Source organism: Macaca mulatta, chromosome 17 (genome assembly GCF_049350105.2).
Source record: "Macaca mulatta isolate MMU2019108-1 chromosome 17, T2T-MMU8v2.0, whole genome shotgun sequence".
Taxonomy (NCBI): Eukaryota; Metazoa; Chordata; class Mammalia; order Primates; family Cercopithecidae; genus Macaca; species Macaca mulatta.
The window spans coordinates 38,630,646-38,648,237 of NC_133422.1; the positions used below are offsets into that span (position 1 = coordinate 38,630,646).

General features: G+C 39.2%; 1 pseudogene; it reads right to left on the reverse strand.

Moving 5' to 3' along the window:
- Positions 1-2,095: 2,095 nt before the first annotated feature.
- Positions 2,096-2,479, reverse strand: LOC695867 (small ribosomal subunit protein eS26 pseudogene; annotated as a pseudogene).
- Between the last annotated feature and the right edge of the window lie 15,113 nt (positions 2,480-17,592).

A 17,592-nucleotide genomic window follows, 5' to 3' on the forward strand; every position in this document is an offset into this window, starting at 1 on the left:
GGAAAAGAAAGAGATCAGACTGTTACTGTGTCTATATAGAAAGAAGTAGACATAAGAGATTCCATTTTATTTATTTGAGACTAGGCAATTCTTTTTTAGATGACCAGTTTGACCACAATTATAACATTTTCCCCCAAATGTTCTAACTTGTCCTCTTAAAGCAATTCCTGTGATTGCTTGAGCCATAAGCATAGCTTTATGCATAGCTCCTGCAATTCCATCACAGGCTTTAACGTACTCTGAGATTACATCTGATCCTGCCGGGACCCTTCCTTTTAATGGCTTAATGGCTGATTGACAATCAGGATTGGCGTTTTCATATGCCATCAACTCCACTATGACCTTATGGGCATTCTCATTGGTAATTGACTTTTGAGCAGCATCTTGAAGCCTTGCTACAAAATCAGGGTAGGCTCTTTAGAGCCTTGTCTTATTGTATTGAATGAGGGGCAGGCCATTCCTGGGTCTTGGATTTTCTCCCAGGCCCTAAGGCAGATAGCCCTAATTTGCTCAATGGCCTCATTTGGCATTATTACTTGTTGATAGCAGTGCTCCCATTTTGACCTGTTCCTAATAGTTGATCTATGTCTATGTTAATTGGAGGATTTGCAGTCCTATTTCTTCAGACTTGTTCTTGTGCCCCATCAATCCACCAAGTCTTAAATTGTAAAAATTGAGAGGGTGAAAGTGATGATTTTGCCAGACTCTCCCAATCATAAGGAATGAGTCTATGTCCATGAGCAATGGAATCTAATAATGTTCTCATGTTAGGAGAGTTGGGTCCATACTGTTTTACCCCCCCTTTCATTTCTTTTAGCATTTTTATAGAAAAGGACTCATATCTGGCTTCAGCTATGGGAGGCGCTCCCTCTTGGGCCCCTTCTCCAGGTGGTCATGATTCTAATATTACTGGGAATTGCCATGCTTCAATATCTCCTTGTTTTCTTGCCTCATCAATAATTTTATGTAATGCACTACCCTGTCTACTAGGCGGTGCTGTAGGATTAAGTCTCATGGTGGGCGGCTGAGGATATGGCACCCTGCCTTGTGGCGCTGGAAACATTCCTGGCTGTCCATACAGATTTTCTGGGGGCAGCTGATACTGAAGTTCGACTGCCGGCCAGTTTTGATAGGCTACTGGTGGCTGGTCTTATTTTCTACCGGCTGATATTGTGGACACTGTATTTGGATTTTCATCGCCATGACAGAGACTCTTATCTTTTTCCATTTGATCTTCTTTTGGAGTTTGTACTTGTTTAACCTGCATTTGAGGTTGTAAAGTTACAGGCATCTGAGCTGCTGTAAGAGTAGTTGGCCATCGTGGTTTAGACTCTGATGGCTCTGCTAATTCTGGACCTTTTTCTTCTAATTTTAACGTTTCAAGATATATTACCTCCTGTAATTGATTATTGTCAACATTTTGCATTGACCGAGCCATTACTGGCTCTGCTACACATTTACAGTGTGAACTTTCCGTTCCTTTCTGGGATTCTATCCCTGCCTCTTTTTCACAATCTACTGCACAGCTTTCAGGGACATCAGAAACTGAAACGCTATCTTCTTCTGTTTGAAACGGCTCTAAAGCTACTTTAATAATGACCCAATCATTCCATACTGTAAGTGGGATGATTTTACCTTCCCTACTTGCTTGTTTTAACTCTTTGCCAATTTTTTCCCAGTCTTTTAGAGCTAAAGTTCCCTGTTCCGGAAACCATGGGCAAAACTGTTCTATTGTTTGAAATAGCGTAATTAGATTTTTGGTAGAGACTTTAACTCCCCCTCTTTTTAAGAGAATTTTAATAAAGCTGTGATAAGAGGCTTGCCCCATTGTTACTCTAGGTTCTTCCGAGCTCACAAGCTTACTGCAAGGCTGATTGTAGACGTACTCGGGAGTCTCTCATCGACTTGTCCTCAATGACCATGCTCAAGCGTACCTTCACCTTAGAGAAAAGCACCCATGTTGGGCGCTAAGCATACAGAGGACCCACGCCGGCACCGGTCTCTGAGTGCTGAGCGCCAGTCCCCTGGGCCCACTTTTTGTTTCTCTACACTTTGTCTCTGTATCTCATTTCTTTTCTCAAGTCTCTCGTTCCACCTAACGAGAAACACTCACAGGTGTGGAGGGGCAGGCCACCCCTTCCTCTGATGCCCAATGTGGGGCAGCACCCGCCGGTCTAAATCAGGGAGGGGTGGTTCAGTCCTTCCGGGCTTCACGAGATTGATTCCTGACTACTTTGCTGTGAATTGCACAACTCACACAGTAATGTAGCTTCACATACAGCTTGGGAAGCACATAGGCATAGAAGACGCTCATTTCAGAAATGTACCTGACTGCTGCGGCCTCCACTATGTTTCGAATGATGAATTTCTTAATGGTTTTGTCCTTGGGCATGCATCAGGCACAGTTAGTGCAGCGAATAGGCTGCACTTGGCTGCGGCCCTTTTTGGCACAACCGTTGTTCCTTCTTTTCTTTGTCATCTTGGACGTACGGACCGAAGAGAGGACAAGGTTAAGTTTGAAGAGAGATACAAGACAGGCGAGGACAAGGTTGGGATTAGGGTCACAGATTAACAGCATCTCAAATACAGAACAAAACGGATTCTCTTATGTCTACTTCTTTCTGTATAGACACAGTAGCAGTCTGATCTCTTTCTTTTCCCCACAAATATGGACACTCAAACTGGAAATAAAGTAACAGGGAACAGAGGGGAGACAAATCTTCCTATCCCTAGAGGCTCATTTCCTCTCCCTTTTGATAATTTAGCAGAGCTGGCTCAGGAGACTTGAGTTGCCTCGAGGGAAGAACAGGCTGATACCAGCCACTGTGTCTCCAGGGGTCTCCCTTTCTAAAAAGGCCCCTTCCAGACCAGGGAGCTTCCACTCTTAAATACACACCTAGATGCTCCTGGCCCTCTGCATAAATACAGAGGGCAAGACGCTTCCCTCTGACACATGAGCCTCTGTGCATTATGAGCCATCCATGCTCCCTAAGTTGTGGGTCTATAAGATTTGGGGAAATATGCCTGTGCTCTACTTTTTTCTGCTAGTAAATTTCCTCCCCAAAACCCTGTGTTAAATCTAGTCTGCTTTGCTAGTGATGTTGTCCATGATTGCTTTGCACAACAGGAATAGAAGCCAACAATTTATTATGCCAAATGATATTCATCTGAGGAATGAAAACTGGATTACATTTATAAACTTGATTAACATCATATGTCACATAAAAAGGATAAATAAGAAAAATTATATTATCCCTTTAATGGGATGGTAAAAAGCATTTGATAAAATATTATGCCCATTTATATTTTAAAACCCTTTAAAAAAGACAAGAAAGATGGGCTCAGAGTTTATTTCAAATCGACATCCAGTATTATACTTAGTGGGGAATAAGCTACAGTTGCTTCCTTTAAATCGCTAGCAAAGCAAATAAGATTTCTCTCTATTTTTAAACTACTGACATTTAAGAAATTCTGATCAATTTCATAATTTATGAATCAAAAATAAGTGAAAACATAATAGAAAGAAACAGGAAATATTTTTGTTAGTTGCAGAAGGCATAATGCAAAAGCTCTAGAAAAGCAATTGATTGAAAAATAGAATTCATAGAGGAGCTCATCAAAGTGGAAGAGTAAGAAATGCATGTGAAAACATTTGTTCTAATTCTACATACCAAATTCAAGAATTCCCATTTAAAATTAAAAAAAAATGTAAGAATTATTCCAATGAGAAAAGTAAGAGACCTATAGGGATAAAACTGTAAACATTTATTTCATGTTTATATCTAACATATATATATTTCCATTATTATTTTATATTTCTCAATAATGTCAAGATTTTAAATCTGCTCACATTAATCTATAGACTTAGTTCAATTAGAATAAAAATTGTAATGGAATCAGTTTTTGAGTATTGAGGGAATTAAACTAATCTGTAAGAATAACCAGGTGAGACCCAGCACAGTGGCTCTTGCCTGTAACCCCAGCACTGTAGGAGGTGGAGGCAGGCAGATCACTTGAGGTCAGGAGTCTGAGACCAGTCTGGCCAACATGGCGAAAACCCGTCTGTCTCCAAAAATACAAAAATCAGCCAGATGTGATGGCAGGTGCCTATAAGCCCAGCTACTGGGTAGCCTGGGGCAGGAGAATTGCTTGAACCTGGTAGGTAGAGGTTGCAGTGAGCCGAGATTGCGCCATTGTACTCTAGCATGGGCAACAAGAGCAGAACTCCATCTCAAAAAATAAATAAATAAATAAAGAATAACCAGCTGAGAACATCTTTGAAATTTTTCAAAAGATAATAACTAGCCAAACTACCAGAGGCATTCCAAGGCATTCCAACCAGAGCACCTCCACCCTGAACAGGGGCTGGGTAAAATAAGCCTGAGACCTTCTGGACGACATTCCCAGGATGTTAGGCATTCTTAGACACAGGATGAGCTAGGAGGTTGGCACAAAATATAGATCATAAGGACCCCACTGATAAAACAGGATACAGTAAAGAAGCTGGTCAAAACTTGCCAAAACCAAGATGGTGATAAAATAGACCTCTGGTAGTCCTCGAAGCTCATTATATGCTAATTATGCATTAGCATACTGAAAGACACTCCCATCAGCACCATGACAGTTTATAAATGTCATGGCAACATCCAGAAGTTAATATGGTCTAAAAAAGAGCCGAACATTCAGTTCTGGGAACTCCCCATCCCTTTCCCGGAAAACTCATTAATAATCCACAACTGGTTTAGCATATAATGAAGAAATTGCCATAAATATACTAAGTGATCATTCCATGCTGCTGCTCTGTCTAGGGAGTAGCCGTTCTTTTGCTTCTTTACTTCTCTAATAAATTTGCTTTCACGTTAGTCTGTGGACTCATCCAAATTATTTCTTGCATGAGATTCAACAACCCTCTCTTGGGGTATGGATCAGAGCCCCTTTCCAATCCAGAAGGTTTTCTTATCTCGTTTTTCTCCTGCTCCTTTCTGGTAACAAAGCCATATATTTAAAATAAATTGTATAGGTACAGTCATTAAAATAGTGGCCTACTTGTCTACAAATAAGCATACGGACCATTGCAACAATTCAGGTGACTAAAAAGAAATGATATTGTATACATGATAAAAGAGGCCTCACAGGCCAGGAGTGGCAGCTCATGCCTATAATCCCAGAACTTTGGGAGGCCAAGTGGGTGGATCACTTGAGTTCAGGAGTTCAAGACCAGCGTGGGCAACATGGCAAAGCTCATCTCTACAAAAAACACAAAAATTAGCCAGGCATGGTGATGTGTGGCTGTTGTCCCAGATACTCAGGAGGCTGAGGCAGGAGGATCGCTTGAGCCCATGAGGTCAAGACTGCAGTGAGCTGTGATTATGCCACTGCCCTCCAATCTGATCACAGAGGGAGACCCTACCTTCCCCCCACCAAAAAAGGCATCACAGATTAAAGAATAATAAAAGGATCATCTATTAAATGACCTTAGTACAGTTTGGTAAGGAGCAAAGGGAAGGGAGAATCCGTGTACATTTCAATTCATACCATACAACATATTTAATTCCTGAGGAATTAAAAAAATTATTATTATTAAAGAAAATTAGAGAAAATTTATCTGATTATTTATTTTGGAGGCTGAGTTTCTAAGTAAAACAAACATACAAAAAAGAGGAAATAATCCTATAATCAACTCCATAAAAATAAAAGCTCTCACATATGAAAAAGTTAATAGAAACTAAAGGTAAATAAAAGATTGCGTTCAAATCAATAGCAAGTAAACAAAGAGGTAATACATTTATAAACCTCATTCCTCTTCTAATTTGCATTTATTTGATAACTACTGTGATTCAGCACTGTCTCACATGTTTACTTAATAGTTATAATTCTACCCCGATATGCTACCTGTTTATGTTATTTTATGTTATCTTACTATGTATCTGTTAAAGTCTCAGTCTTTTCCTAATCATTCTACATTTAGGAAGAATACTTTAAATAAATAAACAAAGCAGGAAATGATTTCAGAGTACAAAATTAATTAGAAAAACACCAAGCACCACTAGTTATCAAAGAAGTATAAGTCAAAGGTAAAATTTAAAAAAAAAAAAAAAAAAACCACTTTAAAACTTGTAATCTATAAAATTAGCAAATTTTAAAAAAAATAACATTCAAAACTGGCTTGCATAAAATAGAAATGTTCTCTTATACATTTGGTAATAGTAGAAGTTGCAGTTACATTTAGGGAACAATTTATAATTATAAACAATGCTTATAAGTTGTCAGAAATTTCTTGATGATAGTAAACCCATATCCTAAGAAACAAACAAACAACATTAAAATAGTTTTAAAAGGCTATTTTTGAAAGCTTTAAAAGAGCCTGCATATCCAACAGCACAGAAATGGGAAAGCAAATTATGGCCCACATACAGGGAACTCAATGCTGCCATTAAAATGATGATCAGGAAGATTACATAACAGCATGGAAATACTTATGATAATTCCATCATAAAAAAACACAAAAGCAAAATATAAAATCATGTTCGTGGTAGCAAAAGAATAAAACTGGAAAGAAATCCACTAAATCAATAACTTAGTATCTCTTTTTAAACAACTGTCGACAAAGAGTCAAACTAAAATATTTGAAGAGATTTCTGAGCCAAATATGAGTGACCAATGGCCCATGACACAGCCCCAGGAGATTCTGAGAACATGTGCCCAAGCTGGTCAGGTTACAGCTTGGTTTATTCATTTTATGGAGACATAAGGCATCAGTCAATACACGTAAGATGTACAATGGTTTAGCCCAGAGAGACAGGACAACAGGAAGTGGGTGGGGCTTTCAGGTCATAGGTGGATCCAAAGATCTGTTTGATTGACAATTGATTGAAAGAGTTATTACCTAAAGATCTGGAATCAATAAAAGGGAGAGTCTGGGTTAAGATAAGGGGTTTTGGAGAACAGGGTTCTTATTATGCAGATGAAGCCTCCAGGTAGCTGATTTCAGAGAGAACAGACTGTAAATATTTCTTATCAGACTTAAAGGGTCTGTTCAATCAGTCTCAAGGTCTCTGTTTTAATGCTAATGCTGGTCAGCTGTGCCTGAATTCCAACAGGAGGAGGGTATATTGAGGAATGTCTGACCCTCATTTGCCATTATATTCTGAACTAGTTTTTTGGGTTAACTTTGGAATGTCCTTGGCAGAGGGGAGGGTTTATCAGTTGGCTGGGGGCTTAGAATTTTATTTTTGGTTCTTTTTTTTTTTTTCTGAGACAGAGTCTTGCTCTATCACCCAGGTTGGAGTGCAGTGGTGCAATCTCAGCTCACTGCAACCTCCACCTCCCGGGTTCAAGTGATTCTCCTGCCTCAGCCTCCCAAGGGACTACAGGCATGAGTCACTAGGCCCAACTACTTATTTTTAGTAGAGATGGGGTTTTACCATGTTGGCCAGGATGGTCTTGAACTCCTGACCTCAGGTGATCCACCCTCCTCAGCTTCCCAAAGTGCTGGAATTATAAGTGTGAGCCACTGCTCCTGGTCTATTTTTGGTTTTCACTACAGCAAAAAACATCCAATTCTTTTAAGTTGCAAACACACAGTCTCTACTCAGTAGTTAAAAGTACCCAGTTCCATATATTCCAATCCTTATTCCAATCTTAAGTCAAACATCCCAATTCAATACTCCAGTGTTCACTGAAAGATTTAAAAAAAAAACCCTTACTCCCTTACTCCCTATCCAGCTGGGGCTAGAACCTGGGGACTGGGAAGGGAGAAGGTTTTCTTTTTTCTCTTCCTCCTCCTCCCCAGATTATTAACTTGGGCCTTAGGGTCCTTGCTCTTTTGTTACTCCCTCACCCACTGGACAGGTCTCTTAAGCAGGATTTTAATCAGCTCTTCTCTCCCATAGTATCCCCAGGCATGTGGTCCTCAAAAAATGCAAGTTCATTCTTTGCCCTTCAGGGGTTTCAGTAATCAAAAATGATGACCTCTTCCTGTCTTGCTCTTGGGATTGAGTCATGAACTGAGGGAAGACACCTAGGGCAATCTGGTCCAGCTTTTGGAAGCCCACTCCTCCAGGCTTGAGGCAAGGGGGCAGTGGCATCCCCACATCCCTAGGAGGATGGGAGTCTTACAATCTCTGTTTCTCTCTCCAGAGAGGCCTCACAAGTCACTTGTTCTCTCTTCAGTTTCTTCATACTTTCAAATTGTTGAAATGGTTAAGGAATTCAAATTTGTCAGTAGGATTCCTGTCTACAATTTTGAGGACTCTTCTTAGTTATTTATTAGAGGCTGTTAACAAAACAAGAAATGGCACAGAGAATCCAACAGGTCCAAAATGGTCCCGAATATTTTCCATTTATTTGAATGATTAAATAAAAAATGAAGACCAGGCACAGTGGCTAACCCCTTAATCCCAGCACTTTGGGAGGCCAAGACAGGCAGATTGCTTGAGCCCAGGAGTTCGAGACCAGCCTAGGCCACATAGTGAGACCTCATTACTATAAAAAATAGAGAAAATTAGCTGGGTATGGCTGCATGCATCTGTAATCCCAGCTATTTGGGAGTCTGAGGCAGGAGGATAACTTAAGCCTGGGAAGTTGAAGTTGCAGTGAGCCATGATCACACTACTGCACTGCAGCCTAGGCAACAGAGTGAGATCCTATGGGAGGAGGGAGGGAAGGAAGGAAGAAAGGAAGGAAGGAAGGAAGGAAGGAAGGAAGGAAGGAAGGAAGGAAGGAAGGAAGGAAGGAAGGAAGGGAGGGAGGGAGGGAGGGAGGGAGGGAGGGAGGAAGAGGGGAAGAGGGGAGGGAGGGAGGGAGAAATAAATCAGGAGCCATAAGTTCTAGATTCTCTTTGCACCCCTACTAATTAAATGCCTTGGTCACTGTCCATAAGCTTCGTAAGCTCTGTTTCTTCATCCGTAATACAAACAATAAATTATAGCTGTTCTACTTCTTTTACCGGATGGCATAATAAACAAATAATTTATTTACAGTAAATGTTACATCAACATATACTAGCCTTATCATTGCAATTGACTATCTCATAATAGAAATATTCCTATGGATTATGTTTTCCTCTTAATGTTTGTGAAGTGCTTTGGTCTTCTAAGTGGTAAAATGATCAGTAATGAAATAAACAGAAGTGCATAATAAAGTCAAAAATCTCTGTTACAACATATTTATTGAGGCTTATCAGAATATCCACCATTTTTTTAAGTATTAACATTTGAAAGAAAATGACAGCTTGTAAGATATTTAACTGAAATTAATAAAGAGATATAAGCATCCAAAAACAAAAGCATGTCAAAGCTTCCCTTTTAATGAGCATGAAAGATATTTTGCTGAGGTTAAACACTTTAAGAAACTAGCGAAATGAGTTTAGTGTTGACAGAAGCTTTTTGTTAAAGATTATTGCTTTTATTCAGATTCAGATGAAATTGTTTGCTTCAGTTAGACAATGAATTTCTTCCTCAGGAGCAATTTCCCTGTAAAGTTATTTTTATCAGTGGCAATTTATATCTAATGTTAGGACAGAATGATAATAGAGGCACTTCACTCTAGGTTTTCCTGGAGGGGTTCCCTCGAGCCCAGATCCTTCATTGTATGTCCAATGAAGTGCTGAGGAAGCCAAAAGAAGTCACCTAATTTCTGTTCTTTTACGTTTGCTGAGGAGTGCTTTACTTCCAACTATGTGGTCAATTTTGGAATAAGTGTGATGTGGTGCTGAGAAGAATATATAGTCTGTTGATTTGGGGTGGAGACTTCTGTAGACGTCTATTAGGTCCACTTGGTGCAGAGCTGAGTTCAATTCGTGGACATCCTTGTTAACTTTCTGTCTTGTTGATCTGTCTAATGTTGATAGTGGAGTGTTAAAGTCTCCCATTATTATTGTGTAGGAATCTAAGTCTCTTTGTAGGTCTCCAAGGACTTGCTTTATTAATCTAGGTGCTCCTATATTGGGTTCATATATATTTAGGATAGTTAGCTCTTCTTGCTGAATTGATCCCTTTACCATTATGTAATGGCCTTCTTCGTCTCTTTAGATCTTTGTTGATTTAAAGTCTGTTTTATCAGAGACTAGGATTGCAACCCCTGCCTTTTTTTGTTTTCCATTTGCTTGGTAGATCTTCCTCCCTTTATTTTGAGCCTACGTGTGTCTCTGCACGTGAGATGGGTCTCCTGAATACAGCACACTGATGGGTCTTGACTCTTTATCCAATTTGCCCATCTGTGTATTTTAATTGGAACATTTAGTCCATTCACATTAAAGGTTAATATTTTTATGTGTGAATTTGATCCTGTCATTATGATGTTAGCTGGTTATTTTGCTCATTAGTTGATGCAGTTTCTTCCTAGCATTGATGGTCTTTACAATTTTGCATGTTTTTGCAGTAGCTGGTACTGATTGTTCCTTTCCATGTTTAGTGCTTCCTTCAGGAGCTCATGTAGGGCAGGCCTGGTGGTGATAAAATCTCTCAGCATTTGCTTGTCTGTAAACGATTTTATTTCTTCTTCACTTATGAAGCTTAGTTTGGCTGGATATGAAATTCTGGGTTGAAAATTCTTTTCTTTAAGAATGTTGAATATTGGCCCCCACTCTCTTCTGGCTTGTAGAGTTTCTGCTGAGAGATCCACTGTTAGTCTGATGGGCTTCCCTTTGTGGGTAACCTGACCTTTCTCTCTGACTGCGCTTAACATTTTTTCCTTCATTTCAACTTTGGTGAATCTGACAATTATGTGTCTTGGAGTTGCTCTTCTCAAGGAATATCTTTGTGGGTCTCTCAGACCACAGTGCAATCAAACTAGAACTCAGGATTAAGAAACTCAATCAAAACCACTCAACTACATGGAAACTGAACAACCTGCTCCTGAATGACTACTGGGTACATAACGAAATGAAGGCAGAAATAAAGATGTTCTTTGAAACCAATGAGAACAAAGACACAATATACCAGACTCTCTGGGACACATTTAAAGCAGTGTGTACAGAGAAATTCATACCACTAAATGCCCACAAGAGAAAGCAGGAAAGATCTAAGATCAACATCCTAACATCACAATTAAAAGAACTGGAGAAGCAAGAGTAAACACATTTAAAAGCTAGCAGAAGGCAAGAAATAACTAAGATCAGAGCAGAACTGAAGGAGATAAAGACACAAAAAACCCTTCAAAAAATCAATGAATCCAGGAACTGTTTTTTTGTAATGATCAACAAAATTGATAGACCGTTAGCAAGACTAATAAAGAAGAAAAGAGAGAAGAATCAAATAGATGCAATAAAAAATGATAAAGGGGATATCATCACTGATCCCACAGAAATACAAACTACCATCAGAGAATAGTATAAACACCTCTATGCAAATAAACTAGAAAATCTAGAAGAAATGGATAAATTCCTGGACACATACACCCTCCCAAGACTAAACCAGGAAGAAGTTGAATCCCCGAATAGACCAATAACAGCCTCTGAAACTGAGGCAATAAGTATTAGCCTACCAACCGAAAAAAGTCCAGGACCAGATGGATTCACAGCCGAATTCTAACGGAGGTACAAGGAGGAGCTGGTACCATTCCTTCTGAAACTATTCCAATCAATTGAAAAAGAGGGAATCCTCCCTAACTCATTTTATGAGGCCAGAATCTTCCTGATACCAAAGTCTGGCAGAGTGACCACACACACAAAAAGAGAATTTTAGACCAATATCCCTCATGAACATTGATGCAAAAATCCTCAATAAAATACTGACAAACCGAATCCAGCAGCACATCAAAAAGCTTATCCACCATGATCAAGTGGGCTTCATCCCTGGGATGCAAGGCTGGTTCAACATATGCAAATTAGTAAATGTAATCCAGCGTATAAACAGAACCAAAGACAAAAACCACATGATTATCTCAATAGATGCAGAAAAGGCCTTTGGCAAAATTTAACAGTCCTTCATGATAAAAACTCTCAATAAATTCGGTATTGATAGAATATATCTCAAAATAATAAGAGCTATTTATGACAAACCCACAGCCAATGTCAGACTGAATGGGCAAAAAACTGGAAGCATTCCCCTTGAAAACTGGCACAAGACAGGGATGCCCTCTCTCACCCCTCCTATTCAACATAGTGTTGGAAGTTCTGGCTAGGGCAATCAGGCAAGAGAAAGAAATAAAGTGTATTCAATTAGGAAAAGAGGAAGTCAAATTGTCCCTGCTTGCAGATGACATGATTGTTAATTTAGAAAACCCCATCGTTTCAGCCCAAAATCTCCTTAAGCTGATAAGCAACTTCAGCAAAGTCTTAGGATACAAAATCAATGTGCAAAAGTCACAAACATTCTTATACACCAATAACAGACAAACAGAGAGCCAAATCATGAGTGAACTCCCATTTACAATTGCTTCAAAGAAAATAAAATATCCAGGACTCCAACTTACAAGGGATGTGAAGGACCTCTTCAAGGAGAACTACAAACCACTGCTCAATGAAATAAAAGAGGACACAAACAAATGGAAGAACATTCCATGCTCATGGATAGGAAGAATCAATATTGTGAAAACGGCCATACTGCCCAAGGTTATTTATAGATTCAACGTCATCCCCATCAAGTTACCAATGACTTTCTTCACAGAATTGAAATAACTACTTTAAACTTCATATGGAACCAAAAAAGAGCCCGCATTGCCAAGGCAGACCTAAGCCAAAAGAACAAAGCTGGAGGCATCATGCTACCTGACTTCAAACTATACTACAAGGCTACAGTAACCAAAACAGCACGGTACTGGTATGAAAACAGAGATATAGACCAATGGAACAGAACAGAGCCCTCAGAAATAATACCACACATCTACAACCATCTGACCTTTGACAAACCTGACAAAAACAAGAAATGGGGAAAAGATTCCCTATTTAATAAATGGTGCTGGGAAAACTGGCTAGCCATAAGTAGAAAGCTGAAACTGGATCCCTTCCTTATCCCTTATAGAAAAATTAATTCAAGATGGATTAGAGACTTAAATGTTAGACCTAAAACCATAAAAACCCTAGAAGAAACTCTAGAAGTTGGGTGCTGACAAGTTGATGGGTGCAGCACACCAACATGGCACAAGTATAAATATGTAACAAACCTGCACGTTGTGCACATGTACCCTAGAACTTAAAGTATTAAAAAAAAAAATCCTAGAAGAAAACCTAGGTAATACAATTCAGGACATAGGCATGGGCAAGGACTTCATGTCTAAAACACCAAAAGCAATGGCAACAAAAGCCAAAATTGACAAATGGGATCTAATTAAACTAAAGAGCTTCTGCACAGCAAAAGAAACTACCATTAGAGTGAACAGGCAACCTACAGAATGGGAGAAAATTTTTGCAATCTACTCATCTGACAAAGGGCTAATATCCAGAACCTACAAAGAACTCAAACAAATTTACAAGAAAAAAACAAACCCCATCAAAAAGTAGGCAAAGGATATGAACAGGCACTTCTCAAAAGAAGACATTTATGCAACCAACAGACACATGAAAAAATGCTCATCATCACTTGCCGTCAGAGAAATGCAAATCAAAACCACAATGAGACACCATCTCATGCCAGTTAGAATTGTGATCATTAAAAAGTCAGGAAACAACAGGTTCTGGAGATGATGTAGAGAAATAGGAACACTTTTACTCTGTTGATGGGATTGTAAACTAGTTCAATCATTGTGGAAGACAGTGTGACAATTCCTCAAGGATCTAGAACTAGAAATACCATTTGACCCAGCCATCCCATTACTGGGTATATACCCAAAGGATTATAAATCATGCTGCTATAAAGACACATGCACAAATATGTTTATTGTGGCACTATTCACAATAGCAAAGACTTGGAACCAACCCAAATGTCCATCAATGACAGACTGGATTAAGAAAATGTGGCACATATATACCATGGAATACTATGCAACCATAAAAAAGGATGGGTTTATGTCCTTTGTAGGGACATGGATGAAGATGGAAACCATCATTCTGAGCAAACTATAGCAAAGACAGAACACCAAACACTGCATGTTCTCACTCATAGGTGGGAATTGAACAATGAGAACACTTGGACACAGGGTGGGGAACACCACACACTGGGGCCTGTCGTGGGTTGCGGGGAGCGGGGAGGGATAACATTAGGAGATATACCTAATGTAAATGACGAGTTAAAGGGCGCAGCACACCAACATGGCACATGTATTCATATGTAACAAACCTGCACGTTGTGAACATGTACTCTTGAACTTAAAGAATAAGAAAGAAAAAAAAAAGGCCCTTAAAAGACTGACCTCTGCTGGCTGCTCCTCTGTTTCTTTTCCCTTATTGTCTCTTCTGCCTCATCTCACTCCTTCCCCAGTTAACTCCCTAACAGATCACCTCTAGGTATGAATATTAGTAATGCAATGCATTATATGCTTAACTCTTTCCCAAAGGAGAATCTCCAGTATACAGGAATTTTTAATCAATTGAAGAGGGAACAATTTTAAGAAGACCTCCCAAGCTTTGCCTATTCAAATCTCATTCCTCTCTTCTCATCCCTGACCATGTAGGCCATTCAGTAAGCAAATGGATTTTACCTTGGTTAGCAGCATGCATTCACACAGCATCACCTCTACCTTTGCTCTCTACACTCTGGCTTTCCCTGCTCAAATTCCAATGAAAGCATCATAAAACAAAATGCTACATTTTTTTGGATAAATACAAACAAAGAAAATATTTAAAGCTGCTAATGGTACACCCCCCAAAAAGAGTCTTCTTTCTATATTTCCTAAATGGGAAAATGCATTTATATAGAGTACATATATATCTTCATTATGTAGTGTATAGTTATCTCCAGATAAACATCACCTAAATAATTCTGCAATACAAGTTGTTCAATTTAAATAACAATAGTATTAGTAATTAAGGGTGCTAGTTCAAAATAGCATGGAAATGTTCACAGTGTTTTTCACAGAATTATTCCATTTTAACGTTGAAGAATTCTTCTAAATTATCTTCTCATTTTGCATTTGAGGACACTGAATGATGAAGTGACTTGCCTGAAGGACTCTGCCCACTCAGAACAAGAGCCAAGGTCGCTTCTCTCCTGGTCCATTGTATGTGTCTGTATGTGTTTTACACAACAACATCACACACCTCTTAGGCTTTTTATAAGTCTTACTGGAAAATTGTTGAAGTGATCCACTCAATACCTACCTGGGGCCACTGTAACTCCCTGAAGGATCAAATAAAGATGAATAAGCAAATGAGAGAAGCTGACAGCATTATAAAGATGAATAAGCAAATGAGAGAAGCTGACAGCATTCCTGTCCCGCTGACCTCGTACCCCAGAGCATAACTAGTGACATCATCTCAGTCTCTTCACTCCCTAACAGTTCATTGCTTACATTCTTGATGTGAACCCACACCCCCTCAGGTTGTAGGAAAATGTCCCCACCATATGATCCCCCTCATGGCTGTGTGTGCTTTGCTGCTTCAGGGCCTGCTCCTCACCCAAATTCTCCTCAAATCCTGACTAAGCCTTGAGGATCGATCATAGAATAAATCTAGGTCTTGGCCTCTATAGTTTGGGATTACCCAAACAAGACTATCCCGTCTGTCCAAAGAAAAGACAACTTCATTTTCCCAGTTTTGGCCTCACTGCCATTCTTGTAAATACGCAGCTGCTTGAGTTCTTGGGCCACAGGCTGCCCACGCTCCGTGAGTGCTTTCCCTCCGAGGATGGGAAGCTGTGCTTGGTGCCTGCACGTTGCTACTGCATCCAGGAATGGAGATCACTCCTGGGACTTCAGGCGAGGAGTACTCACCGAGCGCAGACAGTAACAGCATCCACTGCAGAGAGCTGCTCTGTGAAGAAGTTGGTGTATGAAAAACGTTTAGTGCACCACCTGGCACACGTGAGTGCTCAGTAAATTTATACTACATTTCTCACATAAGATAATGGAGAGGAGTATTTCCAATATAAAGAAAAGACTCTAAAGCAACAATCCAAATGTCCTTCAATGGGTGAACATTTTAAAAACGTTGGTATATTCATACCAGGGAATATTACTCAGCAGTAAAAAAAGGAATGAATTATCGAATCAACTTCAATGGATTTAAAGGGGATAATTGTGAGTTTAAAAAGCCAAGCATATAATCTTGCATGCCATATGATTCAACTTATATAGTATTACTTAAATTTAAAAAATAATAAGGATGGAAACAGATTAGTGTTTGCCAGGCGTTACATGAGCGGAGAAAGAGTAAAGTGGCTTTGGTTATAGAAAGACAGCACAAGGGATAGTTGGGACGCAATTGCTCTGTTATCTTGGGTAACTCAAATCTACAGATAGTAGAAAATTGCATAAAATTAATGCAGACATGACATGCACTTTAAATCGCATTAAGTTAACGCAGACATATACACACTTGTATACATTAATTTAATGCAATTTAAGTGCATGTAAAACTGGTAAGATTTGAATACATTCTGTGGATTATGTCAATTTTCTGGTTGTAATATTGTACTACAGTTATGCAAGGTGTTTGTTATTTTGTGGAAAAACTAAGTAAAAAGCCCATAGACTAGCTCTTTTATTTCCTACCACTACAGGCAACTCTACAGTTATCTACAAAAAGTTAAATAAAATAACAACTACTAAAATAATTTCCTGGGGTTCCTATAATTGTCATTCTGCCTTTAGTTTTTTTCTTATTGAAGATGAAGACCTGAGAACAATGCCCAAATAAAAATGTATTTGTAGAAATATACTTTAGAGTTATTAAAAATCCTTTTTTAAAAATAAAAGCCTAGAATTTATAGGCAAATAGATTACTTTGTCCAACTATTTTTTTCCTTCAAAAAGGAAGGACTAAAATTAGGCATTCATTGACAATTTATGTACAATCTAAAGTAAGATTAATTTATACTGACTTTTCTGACTTCCAGCCACCAAATCCAAAAATAGCTCATCCTGAGCTCCTGACATCTGCGATCTGAGAGTCTAGAATCAATTGTGCCTGAGAACTTTACAAACACATACACACATTTTTAAAAAGCAGCAACAAGTTGGAAGGAAATGGGAGCAGGAAACAGAGAGCTTTTGTTTGTGGATGTCTTTCCTGCCCTTCCCATGTGGCTTACTTACAATGTCAGAAATGTCTTCTTTGGGCCTCACTTCCTCCAAGTTATTTACCAGAGTTTAAGACGGGGTCTTCTAAGTCACCAGAGAGGGAAATGCTGACTGCTGGTGTTTACCCGCATAGCAGCAGTCAGCCTGAAGCAATGTACCTATGATCCTACGAGTATTCTAGAGGGCCTGGCATTTTCCTCGATGTTGTTTGTGGGACCAATGCTATTCCCTTGCTGCTGTGATATTCTGTGTTCATAAACCTCCACCAATTTATTGAGGAAAACACATCCATCTCATCTAAAACACTGGCAAAAATTCTCTGTATTGTGCCTGCCTCCCAGAAGTTCTTCATTCAAACAGCCCACAGACAGACTTGTACCATGAAGTCCACAAAGCTCCAACTGCCAACGTCACCCTGTCAAGAACATATTGTGTACATCACAGTTGAAAAACAGGAGAAGCTGTGCAGTTGGTTTT